Consider the following 15,803-nt stretch of genomic DNA (forward strand, 5'->3'; position numbering starts at 1 on the left):
ACCCCTATCACCAATTTCGCCTCCTAACTGAAACAGCCCAGCAAGGCCCCAAATGTTGGCCAACTGTGTGGGTCAAAGGGGCAACAACGTTATACCCAGAGGTGCCATTTTTGATAGCACACTCGGATTTTCCTAAAACAGCAATTTTTCAGGGCTATTCTGGACTACATAAGGGATTCTCCCAGAAATCAACTGAGAGAAAGTGACCTGCCACAAGAAAGGAGATGAAGGCTATGGCTCAAGATAGCATTTGATCATCCTCCCCCAACCCCAGACAAATACATTCCTAATGTAGGCTCTTTTCCACACCAAGCTATGGCTATGTTATATATTGTAATACTATTTTTAATGCTTTTCCCTTATCTTTCATGTATTTCACCTCGAGTCACAACTTAAATCTTTGCAAATTCAGCATCTCAGTTTGAGAAACAGGACTTGATTTCCTGCAATCTTGTCATTTAAGTTAGACTTCAGAAATCTGTTACTTAACTAAGACTACGGTTAGAAAAAGCCAGTGTTTTATTTTTTAATGTAGACTTATGTTTAAAGTCTTGCTGTCATTTAGTAATGTAACTATTGGTACTGTCGTTAGTTGTTGTGGCTTGTGTTCATTTCCAACACAATCATTTATATTGCGGTATTGTATTCAGTGCTACAGAAAACCCAGCACAAAAAGAGAGGTTGTAAGCTCTTCAGGGCAGAGACTAAGGCTATATCTACACTTAATCCACTACAGCAGTACAGCTGCAGCAGCACCACTGCAGCGCTTCAGTATAGTCTCTCACTACAGTGACAACAGGAGTTTTTCAGTCGACATAGCACTGTCTGCCCTGGGGATTAGGTCGACATAACTATATTGCTCAGGTGTGTGGATTTTCCCCACGCCCTTCAGCAACATAGCTGGGTTGACTCTCTTTTTAGTGTAGACCTGGCCCAAGTACAAGGCAAAAGCTAAAACTACAGGTGTTGCAGACATAAAGGGCTGATGCAGTCAAGATGCTCTAATGATATAATGGTTCTTAGAGTTTTATAATTGGTTATCAATTACCTTCTCTGGTAGGTACTTACAGTATGTTTGAAAAAATGATTTTTAGAGGTGAGTAAAGACAGCGGCTATATTCTGATCTTACCTACAATGGTGCAAAATCAGGAGTGACACCACTGAAGTCAATTAAATTGCACTGATGTAAAATGAACCTAAGGCAGCTGAGAATCAAGTGCAGGGAAAAAGAAAAAAAACACACCAAAAAAATCTATGCCCCTTCCTTTAAGCATTTTGTAGTGGGAAAAAAATAGTAGATATTGGAATACAAGGGAGACAGGTTTATTTAGCAAGACTACATCTAGCAGTAAGAGGAATGGTTTAGCTAGGAAACAAGAGAACACATTCAATCAATGTAGCTAATTACATTCGAGAAGCAAAATTATTCTGGTCAAACATTTTAGACCAAATTTCACCTATTTACATTTTTTTTAAAAAGTCAATGAAATCCAGTCTATATGTAAATTCTATAGTGAAACTGTAGAACAGGCAGTCTCAAGTCTTGGGAGTGCCCCAGAATATCTTCAAGAGATCCCCTTCATTAAATGAGTACCCCTGTAAAGCAACCTATATTGATCAGTATTTTGTTTTGCTCAAAGTAGGTGTCTAAGCAAGCATCCAACACTCACTGGGCAAGGACTTGAAGTTTTTCATCACTTCAGAAATCAGCAGCCTTTGAGTTCAGCATGCCAAGCTTCCTGGGCATCTCTCTTTTTTTTAAGAATCATTCCAAAAGAGGGATTAATATGACATTAGACTTCTCATTCCACTAATACTAAACCCATTGCTAAAGTAAATTAAGCTACTCCCTCCCCTACTCAGAAAATGCATCTTCCATCACCATCAACAAGTGGGTTTGCCTTACAACATAATACAAGTCACTAAAAAGAAAGACATCCTAAAGTTTTGCTAAACAAAGCAGTGGGTCCCACACTGAGATAGAACTCCCCAAAGCACTCACATAGAAATAAATAAGCATTTTATATAAATGACCTCTTCAGACTGGTCCATTTGCAATGGACTTGGGATGCCTGTGGAAATCATTAAGGGTTGGTTTGCGGCTCACCTCTGTGTCCATGGGTTCCACCTCTATCTTTTTCCATAGCTCCAGTAAGTGGGCAATTGGCATATTGGAGTTTTTCTTTCAAAGGTCGAGGAAGGAAGAAAACGTGTGAGTGAGTGGAAGAGGATGAGAGAGACAGCCAGAACAGTGAGCGAGCGAGAGCGCTGTGCCCAGCAGACACAGAGGACTTAGCAGAATGCAGCAATCTCTGAGGTTTGCTGGAGCCCCTTGCTGGGGTCTGTAGTATGATTTCCTGTGTGATCACCACCAGTTCCTACTCCCCAGACAGACACAGAGGAGCTGCTTATGCTGCTGCTTCACACTCAGGCTTTGAAGGGGGGGGAGTGGGGGAGGGAGGGATATAATTGCTGTTCTAGCTTTTGCAAAGTGACTTTGTCAGAGTAAATGCTTCCCTTGCAGCAGAGAATTGAACTACCTTTCCCCCCCCCACCCACTTTTTAAGAAAAACCTTAATTTGCTCTTTAAATGATGGGTGCAAGTTGAGTGTGAGGATGCTGCTGCGGCTGCTGCTATAGCAACCGCGGAGCAAGCAGGGGAGGGGAGGTGCGGCAGAGCCCCGCCTCCCGGTCTCGCTGCTGGCTCCGGCATTGACCGCACTTGCAGCAGCTCCCGGTGGGGCACAAATCATTCAGGCTGGAAGCCTCCCCAGGTGGTGGCCAAATGTCGCGCTGCATGATGGATTTGCAGCTGTCCTCATTCAAGGGGCGGCAGCCGCCTCGGTGAAGTAAGGAAATACCAACAAACTATCAAAACGCCGACTGATGGCCAAGAGAGCTGCTGTTCCGGGAAGAGAAAGATCAACTCCCCCTTGGCCCTCCGGCATCGCCTACTCTGCAGTCGTGTTCTGGCTGAATATGCAGCCTCTTCTTGCTCTTTTTCTTTTTTACACCAGTTAAAAAACAAAAACAAAAACAAACAATCTTAGGGCTCACTTCTGCCAGATGCTAAATGCGCTCAGCTCCCTCTGACTGCGATTCAGCGCCTGGCAGATACGAGCAATTTAGGGAGAAAGATGGGAGCAGTTTGATTCATTCAGAGCGAAAATACAATCCCAGGTCCCAATGGGTAAATCGGGGAGCAAACTCATGCAGATCAAAACCTAGGTAGGGACTACATAAAAACCTGAGTAAAGCCTTCGGTATTTGCCCCATACAGTATGGTAGCAATGGGTAGTATGTGTATACATGTAAGAACATCTAGCCCAGATCCTGTCTCCACCAATAACCAGTACCAGAACATCACAGATAGTATTCAAAATAGGGCAATTTCTGAAAGATCCACTCCTATCTTCTGGCAATCAGAGGTTTACAGTCGTCCGCCCCCCCCCCCCCCACGTGTGGGGTTACACCCTGACTCTCTTGGCTAATAGCCAATAATGGACCTATCCTCTATGAATTTATCTAGTTCTTTACACTCCTGGTCATCACAACATCTCATGGCAATGAGTTCCAGAGGTTAATTTTGTGTTATGTGAAAAAGTACTTCCTCTTGTTTGAATTAAACCCGCTACCTACCAACTTCATTGGGTGACCCGCTGGTTTTTATAGGGTGGAGAAAGGGTAAATACATACGATCTTGATACAGCTGTCTGACAAAAAGGTAGTCACTGATACAATGTACTGTTGACTCTCTCTAATGGGAGTTACTCCCAACACATCGCAAGTAAATAAACTGGCAAGTATAAGCGACAATAAGAAGAGATCAGCAATGGTGCACATGTGGGAGAGCTGTCCATGAGAAATTCTCAGCCAAGAACGGGCATTTTTAAGAAGCTGCATTTATTTCCTATGAGAATGATGTTTCTAATGATCACTCTATCCTTCCACTTCTTTTGATTGTCTCCTGAAGGTTACACCTCCCATTGGATCTGCAGACATTTGCTTGGGCATATTGGCAAGTTGCACCTCATAGGGTACAACATACTGCCTTTGTGTAGGCTATTTTTCCAGGGTGGTATTATCTGCTGGGAAGCTACTCTCTCTGGAATCTGAGCAGAACAAATGAAGATGGTACTCCCCAAGAGGATCTCTCTCAGACTTTATGCTGAGCCCTGAGCATCCTGTGACTGGAGTTCAAGTTTTAAAATATACATATTCTGTGGGGGGAACAATCATGCATCTTCTAAACCCTGCCCAAGTCCCTTAGATAGAGTCTGCAACAAAACTATCAGTCAGACCTCTAGGAGGACAGCATTCAGTTTTCTATGGGGCACACAATGTTTATTTCACAATAACTGAAAGAGACAGATATTCATCTGAGCCCCATGTGGGACATTGATAGCCCCATTCTTCCAAAAAGGAAGGCAATTATGGTAGTATGGATTACATCTTGTGTGTGGGAGGGGGGGGGTGAGAGGGAGGGCAGGAGGTAACTTTAATTTAGCCTACTCTGACATGAGAGGGGCTGCCCCCCCCAGCCCCTGAACTAGTAGAGTGCAATTTTGACATAATTCCAAAATTAGGTATAGCAGTACAATAAATACAAAATAAAAAGGCAGAAAAGCGGGGTTGAGGTAAATTAGTAAAGACATGATCACAAGACCAGTCAGTGCCAGAGTGAAAGTAAAATGTACACATCCACATACTACGAGTCCAGCAGTCACACACTATGACAACAGTGATAGTGCAGCTATACAGCGGCAGAAGTTTCTGTATGTAAATACACTTCCACCACTGAGTGATGCTCTCATCAGATATGATTGATTGTAATCAATACCTTAGGCTCAACTTGCCTGCTTTTTGTTTGATCTGATGACCTTTTCTGGTCAGTTTATTTATAGTCTCAAGTCCCCGACCCCTTGAAATCATAGTTATTAACACAGCTGTGATGTGAACCTCCCAGTTTAGATATTGCCACCACCTAGTCCAAATATTGGGCTGTCAACTTTTATATCAGCTTTCCACCACCCCCAGATCACTGTTTAAGTAGCTGCTTAAGAACAAGTAGTAGATCTGTGAACACACATTTTAAAAGGTGTGTTCACAAACAAATAAAGAGACATATTTCTGTTGCAGGGCTGTGCAAATGCACTATGCATTTTAATGAACAATAGTAAGATTTGAAAAAGCAGTTCTGATTCTCAATGAATTAGGTTGTTTTTTTAAAAAAAAACAAACACATTCTTCCTTAATCTTTAAGTTCATCACTATGGTAGCTATTGTATTACTTTGGAGAGAAAGTCTTAGGAAACCCTATCTGCATCAAAGGAAGATAGTTTCTAGAAGAAAGTGGCTCCAACAAGAGCCTTAGCAGGCTATTGTCAGTCAGTTGTAGAGCCACAAGCAGAGGCGTGTCCACAGATATTTCTAATAGAAGTTGGCCTTTTAAATTTTGAAGTGGAGCAAATGGAATCTTCCTGACATCTCTGCCAGAACTGAGAGAACTCACATCAGTTGATTCTAGTTATGCCACTTCAGCTAGGCAGATTGCCCAATCTGATCCTGAGTGCCTTGAATTTGTTCAAAAATTTATTTGCTGAAGAATTTGCACAAATAGTTCTTAATCTCCTTGGAGATATTCCAAATTCAAGATACGTTGACTGAACGTATAGGCCACGTGGTACATTATTGTTCCCTGACAACATGCAACACATACTTTTACAAAATATACCAACAAATCTGAAGCTTGTTTTCTGATAATTTGGTGCTCCACGCTTAAAGTCAGCTGTTGTGGCAACCTCTTCTGCCAGTGAACTAGATGGCTACAATATTCACAGAAAGCAAAAACACAAAGAGATGCAAGTTTTAGCTTACAAACTTAAATAACTGTTCAGAGTTGGGGGTGTTTGGGGCTTTATCCTTGGTCTGCAGCAGCACTGGCCCAACTCTATTGTACATGGAAGACTTGGATATGAACCAACTGGATAAGTCTCCTGTCTGGCTCAGGAAGCCTGTCTCTGGGTACCGTCTCACGCTGGAGCTGTGTAAGTTGCAGCTTGAGGAGACAGACGCCTGCTCACTCTGACTGAGCAGCATACTAGAAATAGAAGCTTGAGGCAGCCATGTGTACAATCCCATCCCAAGCCATTGGTACATACTCAGAGTGACTAGCCCCTCCTGCTGCAGCTCTATGGTGAGGGTCACCCTAGCATGGACTAGGGAGTTAGAGTCACCTCTAAGCGGAAGACACGGCCTGGAGGAGTGTAACCATAAAGATGTAGCCTTCAACTCACCCATGGCCACAGAATTAGAACTGTCTAATGCAAAACTGAGCTACATTACTGATATTTTCTGGCCAGAGGCCTAGAGGCAGTAGCCAGGGAGCTACAGCCATACACCCCCCTCATTAAAACCTTCTCAGTCAAGGAGCAAAGGCAGGGAGCAGCCTAGTGTTAGGCATCAGCCAGGGGCCTGAACATTGACCAGAGCAATCTCCCCCTAATGGCAGGAAGTAACAAGATGTTCTCCCAGCCCACCACAAGCAGCAGCAACCTGAAACCTAGCCACAGCCCTCCACCCAACAAAGAAAAACCAGGGGCAGAGACTAAAAGAGCCACTGTAGTTGCCTGGATATCAATCCATGGCCAAGGTGAGACCAGTTGTGTGGTTTGGACCAGAAGTTACCTGTGGAAGTCCTAAGGAGGCAAGTGGAGAGATGAGTGTTGGGGGTTCTGCATCTGTGGCCATGTCAACACACACGTTGACCTCTCCCAGGATAAAAAGTTGGGCATATTTCACCACCATCACAGACAGACAAGGTATCCATGAGCTCCTTTAAGAAGCCTCTTGTTACATGTTTATAATGCACATAATACTCCAATTTGCATATTTGGTTAGTCATTATTAAAAACTCCTGATTTTTTTAAAATGTGACAGATGCTATGGACACATTGAATATTCAAAAACTGTTGCATCAACTTTATAAGTGTTTATATGCTAGCTGGTGATTGTATTCCTGGCTCAATGCAGGAACTGAAATCACTGTGGGGATAATTAATGCAAATCCCTAATACAGATAATAGTGCTGTGGAAGTTTCACTCCCTGCAGGACATAGCATATGCTGGTTTGACCTGGTTCAAGAGCCCTGGCAATCGGAGAACAGTAAACAGTATAAAGGGACAACCCTGGTCCGAATGGGCTCATTCACATGCAATCCAAAAATGGACATGAAACCACAACCAGCAGAGACAGGCTCTGCAATACTTTGAACTGGCCAGGAACCCCATGTGAAAGATCAGTAAGTGTCTTGTAAATTAGACCTGCAAAAAAGTGGTTCTCTGTCATGCTTTTGTTCAGAATAGCTAATGCTTTGCTCTGTGAAAGCTGGCTATTACTGGTTCACCCTATCATTAACCTGAGAGAACAGGGCTGAACTAATGTCTCAGGGCTTGTCTATACTTGCAACATTACAACAGCACAACTGAAGTGCTGCAGCTGCACTGCTGTAGCACTTGAGCATAGATACTCACTACAGCAATAGGAGGGGTTCTCCTATCAGTGTAGTTAATCCACCTCCCCAAGCCGCAGTAGCTAAATTGATGGAAGAATTCTTCCATCCACCTAGCACAGTCTACATTGGGGTTAGGTTGGCTTAACTACATCACTATGGGATGTGGATTTTCCATACCCCAGAACCACGTAGCTGGATCAACCAACCTTTTTAGGTGTAGAGCTGTCCTCAGACCTGCTGAGAGAGTCAGTGAATTGCAGGAGCGTGAAGCCTAAGTCCTCTGTCTGGAGGGATCCTGCCTTGACAAAAGTGACAGGCTCAGCTAAAAGCCCTAAACCTGAGTGGAGTACTCTGAGGGACACCACAAAGGGATCAGAGGTGTGGTTACCTCAGGAACTATGACATTAGCCTCCAGCCTTAACATATATGCAGTAGAGACAAAAAAGGAGGAAAGAGACAAAGAATACTTTGACATTATCCTTCCTCCAGCATATAGCTGGCATTATTGCAGGGATCACTCTTGTGATTAGCACTATTGAATTCTATGAGGTTACTCTAGAGAATGAGGGCTGCCCAATAGGTCATTTCTTTAAATTTAAAATGTTTGGATATTTTAATCAAAACCCGCAGACTGTATTTCAAGAATATAAGGACTGCCAGACTGGGGCTGACCAATCAGGGCCGGCGCTTCCATTTAGGAGACCTAGGCAGTCGCCTAGGGTGCCAGGATTTGGGAGGGCGGCAATTCTGTGGTGGGGGGTCCTTCCACGCTCTGGGTCTTCGGCAGCAATTCTGCGGTGGGTCCTTCATTCGCTCCGGGACCCGCCGCTGAAGTACCCCGAAGACCAGGAGCACGGAAGGACCCCCCGCCGCAAAATTGCCGCCAACGACCAGGAGCGCGGAAGGACCCCCACCTAGGGCGCCAAAAACTCTGGTGCCTCTCTTGTGACCAATGGTCCATCTAGTCCAGTAGCCGGTCTTTCAACAGTGGCCAATGACAGATGCTTCAAAAGGAATGAACAGGGCAACCATCAAGTGATCCATCCCCTATCATCCAGTGCCAGCATCTTGCGGTCAGAGGCTTAGGGACACCCAGAGCATGGGGCTGCATCCCTGACCATTTCACACCAATTATTTGAAAGGAACACTTTACATCCAACTAAAAATTAAAACTTCCATTTTAAATAAATTCCATTCCTCCCCGCCTCCCTCCACATATTAAGATCTTAGAGCATGATTGTGCATCCTTTACTTACAAGAGTAATTCTGGTCAATTCAACAGGACTACATGACTAATGGTTTACAGAATTAGGCTCTTATTCATTGGTGAGAATGACTGTTTTTGTACAGCTTTGGTGATTCATAGTTCTACTACAGTCTTTACACACACAGGAAAATTTGTGGGTGTCTCAAAGTGCTAAAAATCCATATTTTACATGAATTATTTGATTAGTCTTAAGTTTGTACCCTTTGCTCATTTCAGAAAAAAAAAGTATATTTGATGTAATTGAAAAGCAAGTTTAAATCCAAGATAAGGAAACACTGAAATGCTACAAAGAATGAAGCTATGAAATTTGCTGCCATAAGGTGCTAAATAGCTTAGCAGGATTTTAAAAAGACTAGAAATCCTCTAGTCTAGATCAAGAATTGAAGCACTTTATTTAACCCCCCTTCTTTCAAGATGCAAGATTATTTCCTTTGCCCCTCTTCATAACACAGCATTATAGTTAGCACAATGGTTTTCATCTTGTCTTCCCATCTGAGCACTAATTAATGGCTACTACCAGCTGTAAAATGCTGGTTTAGCTGGATCAATAGCCTGCTGTGTTATATTAATGCTTATGTTTGCAGAAGATAAAACCTGCATTTATAAAATTCCTTCCACCAAAGATCCTGACATCAATGAATTATGCCTTCATTGCTTTAGGAGGCAGGGTGTCACAGTGTTTACTACTCGCTGTTAGAGCTCTTCCCTGCAGCTTACCTGTGGATTGGCTCTTGACTAGTCTGGTACCCCTGCTCCTTCAGTTGCTCATCCTGTGGACTCGCTCTCTCAGCTCAGGTTACTCCCTCTTCATGGCTTATTCTTCCTGCCAGGTCCCTATAGTTTTCCCCTTCCAGGTATCAAAATCCCTCTGGACAAACTCTCTCAGGCAGTCTTCTGATCCACTGCCCTGAGTGTGCCTGTTTTCCTGTGGCTGCTTGGTAGGGGAACCCAGGCCTGCCCACTGCTCTGGGTTCTGGCCCAGGGACACTATGTCTAGCAACCACAATCTACCCAATCTCAGACCCAGCTGCTGTTGCCCTAGGCTCTTTTCTACCTTTGTCTTCTAACCCACCCCTGGGTTACCCCTAGACTAGACCTTCCTCAGCTTCCTATAACTAGTTCACAGACTCTCAGGTTCTTGTCACAGTCTGTATTCCCAGGCAGGGATCCCAGGCTTTACTCCTCCTTGTCTTTTACCAATTCCCTTCCATCCTCTCTAGCTTAGCCTGCCCCTGTCCAGCTGGGGCTCATCATCAATTAGACCTAAGCAGCCCTGACTCCCTTCCAGGTGCAGCCTTTCATGGAGTTAATTGGTCCCTTTTTACCTACTCAGGCCTTGTGTGGGGGTAGACCCCTCAGCACACAGGGAAGGGTTATTTCCATTTTAAAGATGGGGAAACACAGAGACATGGAGAAATTAAGGTCACACAGCAAGTCTGTGTCACAACTGAAATCCCAAACAAGTTACTCAATGCCCAGTTCTGGGCCTTACAGACCATACTCCCACCCATCCCACTTCTTTAAGGACATGATCCTCAGCTACACTAAGGCCCCGTTGCACTAATCTGGCAGTGTAAAGAGGCCTCACATTGTAGAATGATGTATGTGGCCTTAGTATAACTAAGAATCAGGCCCTTAAATGTTTAAAGAACACTTAAATAGGATGAAATCCTAGAACAGGGGTTCTCAAACTTCATTGCACCACAAGCCCCTTCTGATAGGGACCGAAGCCTGAGCCCGTCCAAGCCCCACCACCCATGGGAGGAGGGGGGACAAAGCCAAAGCCCAAGGGCTTCAGCCCCAGGCATGGGGCCTATAACCTTAGCCTCGCCGCCCAGGGCTGAAGCCCTCAGGTTTGGGTTTTGGCCCTGGGCCTCAGCAAGTCTAAGCCAGCCCTGGTGACCCACTTTGGGGTCCTGACCCACAGTGTGAGAATCACTGTCCTAGAAGCATTTAAAATCATCCATCTACTGAGAGTGAGAGTCACATCTTACAAGTCTGTTAACTTACAGAAATATGGGGGGAAACCAAAATTAGGGCCAGATTCTTTGAAGTCCCGAGTGCCCTGAACTCCCATTGGGAATATTTACTTCAGTGAGATTTCAGAGCACCTGGCACCTTGAAGGAGGCATTCCAGTTCTTTCAGAATCAAATCTTTATTCTTTCAGAATGAGTTGTTTTCTTGGGAGTGCCCTTCCCCGGCTTCTTGCACTTCAAGTCTCATGGGGCTTGTTTATCCCATTTACACTGATGTACCCAAGGAATAATTCCATTGAAATCAATGGAGTTACACTGGTGTCGGACTGATATAATTGAGAGGGGACTAAACCCCCATGAAATGTACATGAGTTAACTTCTACTTACAGACAGCTGTTGGCTGTGGGAGAGGTCCATTGGCTTGCTTTGTCAGTAGATGGTTTTTCCTAATACTTTAGCAAATCAAGGATTCAGTTACTTTTAAAATCTTTACTATGAAGCTATTCTGTTGACATTAGCTATTGAAATGCAGAGATATTGAGTATAGGTATTTTGTTGCTAGGATGCATTAAGAGATTATTTTTTCAAACCTTCAAAATGAATGATAGAATACAAAAATCCCATTAATGCCATGTCTAAAACTTGCTTTGCAGAAGGAAAAAAGTGAGCAAATGTTCTAGAAGTATAATTCTTTCTTGCTTTCTAAAGAAAAGGCTGCAAGTATAAAGTCATAATGAAATCTCAGGGGACCCCAAGCAGTTCTTTTGGAAAGCAATCAACAATAATGGTAACATTAACACAGCAAAAGAATTCATACCAAATGCAAATTCTGTGGAGCCATTTACCGAGCAAGTGTGACAACAGGAAAGCAGATTTCCAAAAATAAAATAAGATGAAAAGCCAGACAATAGCCATTTTATAAGAATAAGGACACAAGGGCTGATTTTCTACTGGTCAGATCTCTGATTTAGTACAGTTGCTAAATAAAAATACCTCTAGGAAAAAAACCCAATTCAATGGCAAAAAGCCACATTAACACAGAGTTAAGGTTGCATGCATGGTACTATGTCACTCCTCTGCATAGTACTGAATTGAGCAAGAGTCAAGCTTCTGGAAACCAGGAAATGCACAGGCGAGGTTGCCCATGCAACCGTAACTCTGTACTCTTTCTGCAGTGCCCCAGTAACACACAAACCTTTGTAGTCTGCCAACTCCACAGTTGCTGAAATGTACAAGCTCATTACCTCCTTTTTCACCCCATTCACTCTCATCCCCAGGATTCCACCTAACACTATTAAAGAACAAAAAGGGGAAAAAAATCTATATAAAAAATGTGACCATGCCACCTTCTCTCTGCCCTCTTCAATCAATGCCTCAGTAGGCACATAACATGTACTCACACTAGCCCTTGGCACTATAAGACTCAGGAGATTCCAGATCCCACACTCACACACTTAGCCCTCTTCCCAGAAAGAGTAGCACATGTAGACAGCTTAAGAACCACTTTACAGCCTTTTACAACTTCCTTTTCCCAGTTCTCATGAACATACTCATGCTAGCTTTGCTGGAATTATCACACAAAAATAGCAATTGTAACTACTGCTTCCACCCTTTGGTGTAGGTACACTTAACACACGGACTGCACCTGGAGTGTATGCAAATAATTCTTATTGGTTAATGCTAGCTTCATGGGAGCAGAGGGAAGGTGGCATGGGCAGTTGGTTCCTTCCCTCCTTCAACAGCATTAGATGGAAGCCTGTGGGAGAGTGAACAGCTAGTAAAAGGAGAAGAGCTTGTACATTTCAGAAACTGTGGGGTTAGCAGAGTAAAGGTGTGTGAGTAATGAGGTGTACTGGGGCATTGCTGAAAGAGGACAGAGTTAAGGTTGCATGGGAAACCTTAACTGTGCATTTCCTGATTTTCAGAAGTTTGGGTTTTTCTCAGCTAAGTACTCTGCAAGAGGACAACATACCACTAAGCAACCTTCACTCTGTGTTTCAATGGCAAAAAACAATGTTATTTCCTAGATTTAGCAGGAAAAATATGTTTTTGGTAGGAGTTAGTAGTCATATAGGTAGTTATGTCCCACAATTAACATACTGAGCCAGCTGCTCCCCTGTTCCCCAGCCACACACACCCCACCTATGCCCTACCAGCCCTGCATTGGCCCACCTCTCCAGCCATGCCCCTGACCCCTCCCCACCTCGCCAGCCTCTGCCCCGCAAGCAGGGAATGCATCTCCCTGAAGCTTTCATTCCCTGATATACAACCATTTCTATTGCTATTACTTCCCCTCTCCTATAACCCAACTCACGTGCAGTGCGTGGAGTGAAGGACAACTATGTTACAGTGAAAGTGGCGTTCCCGATGGTGTTTCACAATGGTTGGGGCATAGCGTTTGTGCCACCACTGGTGAGAAATCACTGACAGTTTTATATAGTGTGGCAAGGCCCTCCCTTCTGCCTCACCGGGCTTAGCACTCCCTCCTCTGGCAGGGACAGGGCCTGGGGTAAATCAGCCCCCCCACTTTGGAGTGGGTCTGTCTTCCCTCTTCAGGGTTTGTTTCTCAGAGCCTTCCTGGTAGGCCTTGCAAGGATATTTTGTGCCCTAGGTGAAACTTCCACATTGTGCCCCCCCTCCCTTTCCCCCAGAGCATCCCTTATTATAAACTTTCAAAAATGAATACTGCATAATGTGGCATTGTTCACGCTCGGCTTGAAAATTTATTAATTTCATTATTTAGTCTACATATTAAATGAAAATAAATGGCCTTGGGTCTCCTGCAAGTGGCTAGAGTCCCTATTGCCCCTCCCCCCTCCCAATCTGGAAAGGGCTGTTTTGGGGATCAAAGCACAGAGCTAGGAGTCGCGATCTGGCTTCTATTCTCCACCCTGGCACCAACTCACTGGATGACTTCAAGCAAGTTTCTTCCCCATTCTGGGCTTCAGCTCCCCCCAGCGTGAAGGTGGGAAATGGTTCCTTGCTCCTGGTCTGGGCTGGAAAGTGCAATGCAAGCTAGAGGGGGCATCTGAAGGCCTGCAGGGGCCCCCACGAGAATACAGTATTCTCTAGTATTGCAACTTTTTTTATCAAAGGGGCCCCCGAAATTGCTTTGCCCCAGGCCCCCTGAATCCTCTGAGCAGCCCTGAAGGCCTGTCTTCCCCACAGGGGTGAGGTGAGGACAGAGTTCCAGCCTCCATCATGACCATCCTGCTTGCTTTACTCTGCCCCATGCCAATCACTGCTGAAGCCCCTTACTCAGAGAGCTCTGGCCCAGGGGAGAGGCATCAGTGTCATTCTGGGCCTGATTTTCAGAGATGCTGAGTACCTGCAGTTCCCCTGATGTCTGTGGGAACTCCAGGGTTCTCAGTACTTCTGAAACTCAGCACAGTTTATTTCGAATGCTGGGCCAGGACTGAGCCTGCAAAGGCAGGTCCATATACACCCCTCAATCCACAGCAGATCTCCTATCAATAACAATACAAGCAATCAGGAGAATGATGAGGGGAAGTTGGCCCAGTGCTGGGAATGGGGAGGATATGACCCTAATATGGTCACTAAACTTCTACCTAGTAAAGTTACTGGTGCATCCACTGTCATTCAGTGGGAGAACAAAAATCTCTTGGGTGCTGCAGCCTGCCCAGGGTTCAGCTGCACTTAACCTGAGTTGCTCGCACACTTGCAGTGGTTGTACACCACACAACTGGTCACCCATGTTACATGAAAATCGGGCTTGGACGGTGTCATAATTAGACTTAACAGTTACTGCCGCATTTCCTAGAGCTGTTGTCCCAGGCTGGCTGCAGACTGAGGCAGACAGAACTGTGTCTACTAGATGCTCATCACCTTTGGAAGATTTTCCTTGTAGCCATAAGGGCTCGAGACAGCCGTATTCCTTCACTGAAAACTTGCAGTGTTCTGTCCCTGAACCCCAGATTAATACCTCGTGTGGGCAGATGCAGAGCTCAGGGCTTGAAGACCTCTGGTCTAATGGTCTGAACCAGTGCAGAACTAAGAGCCTCGATCTCCTGTGTTCAAAGCAGGACTCCGACAATGACTCCCCAGGGTGACCTTGCGCAAGTTGCATCGTCCCTGTTCTCTGCCTCAGTTTCCCCCAAAACAGGGCTTTGTTTACCTGCTCCAAAGGGATGGATAGGCATGAAGCCTTGGAAGGTGATACGTGCTGAGGACGGTTACACTTTTGCAGCTCGTTAACCCTGTATCCTCTGGCAGGGCCATGATCTACCCCTGCAGGTGGACCAGTGGCCATGGTCTCCTCTTCCTTTTCCCCACCCCCGCTGCTGCATTGCTATCAATAGGGCCAGCTGCAGGTGGGCTGATGGCACCTGCTCTGATCTGCAGCCAGCAGCCTGCTGCAACAGAGGCTCCGGGACTGCCAGAGCGGGAGGGAGTGGGCTATGGAGTGATGCGACAGCCCAGAGGCTTGGGGAGGAGGCAGGTCTGGGACACGGGCAGGCAGTGATGTGGGGCGCAGCGGAGAGAGGTGGCTGGGCCCACGGTTGCAGAGGATGCCCGCAGAGGTAAGTGCTAACGCAGCTGCAAGCAGCCCATCCCCCCACCAGGAGCAATAGTGTAAAAAAAATTTTTGAGGCACCAATTTTTGGCACCCCCAAATCTTGGTGCCCTAGGCAGCTGCCTAGTTCACCTAGTGGTTACACTGGCCCTGCTTGGGGCAGATCTGAGGAGTGCTCCTCTGCCAAACAAAGGGGAACAACTCTATAAAGCACCAAAAAAAGGGGGAATATCTTTCCCTGGCCCCCTCACTGGGGCAGGTCTGGTCCTGTCACTGGCCCCAGGGTGTCAGTACTTTCCCTAAACAGGCACTGGATTTTAGGTATCTAACTGGCAAAGCTGCTTCAACCTTGGAGCAGTTTGTGTCTCTTCTCCTCCTCCCCCAAGAGATTTTAACAGGTTTCAGGCAGCCCTTAAATGGACTCAGGTGTCCCTAATTGACCTGAAGTAACCCCATCCCAGCTTGTAGGAAAAAAGGCCTTTCACATTCTAGGGCTAACATACCTGTTTT

At 45.3% G+C, this 15,803-nt stretch overlaps 1 protein-coding gene across 1 annotated transcript in view; it reads right to left on the reverse strand.

The window, feature by feature from the left end:
* Nucleotides 1-9,938, reverse strand: part of RPS6KA2 (ribosomal protein S6 kinase A2) — a 451,617-nt gene extending 441,679 nt beyond the window's left edge. Inside the window, exon 1 of the mRNA XM_045011087.1 lies at nt 9,500-9,938. The gene's annotated coding sequence lies outside the window, so the exon portion shown is untranslated. The remainder of the gene's footprint in view (nt 1-9,499) is intronic.
* Between the last annotated feature and the right edge of the window lie 5,865 nt (nt 9,939-15,803).

The sequence above is a fragment of the Mauremys mutica genome, chromosome 3, assembly GCF_020497125.1.
Source record: "Mauremys mutica isolate MM-2020 ecotype Southern chromosome 3, ASM2049712v1, whole genome shotgun sequence".
NCBI lineage: Eukaryota > Metazoa > Chordata > Testudines > Geoemydidae > Mauremys > Mauremys mutica.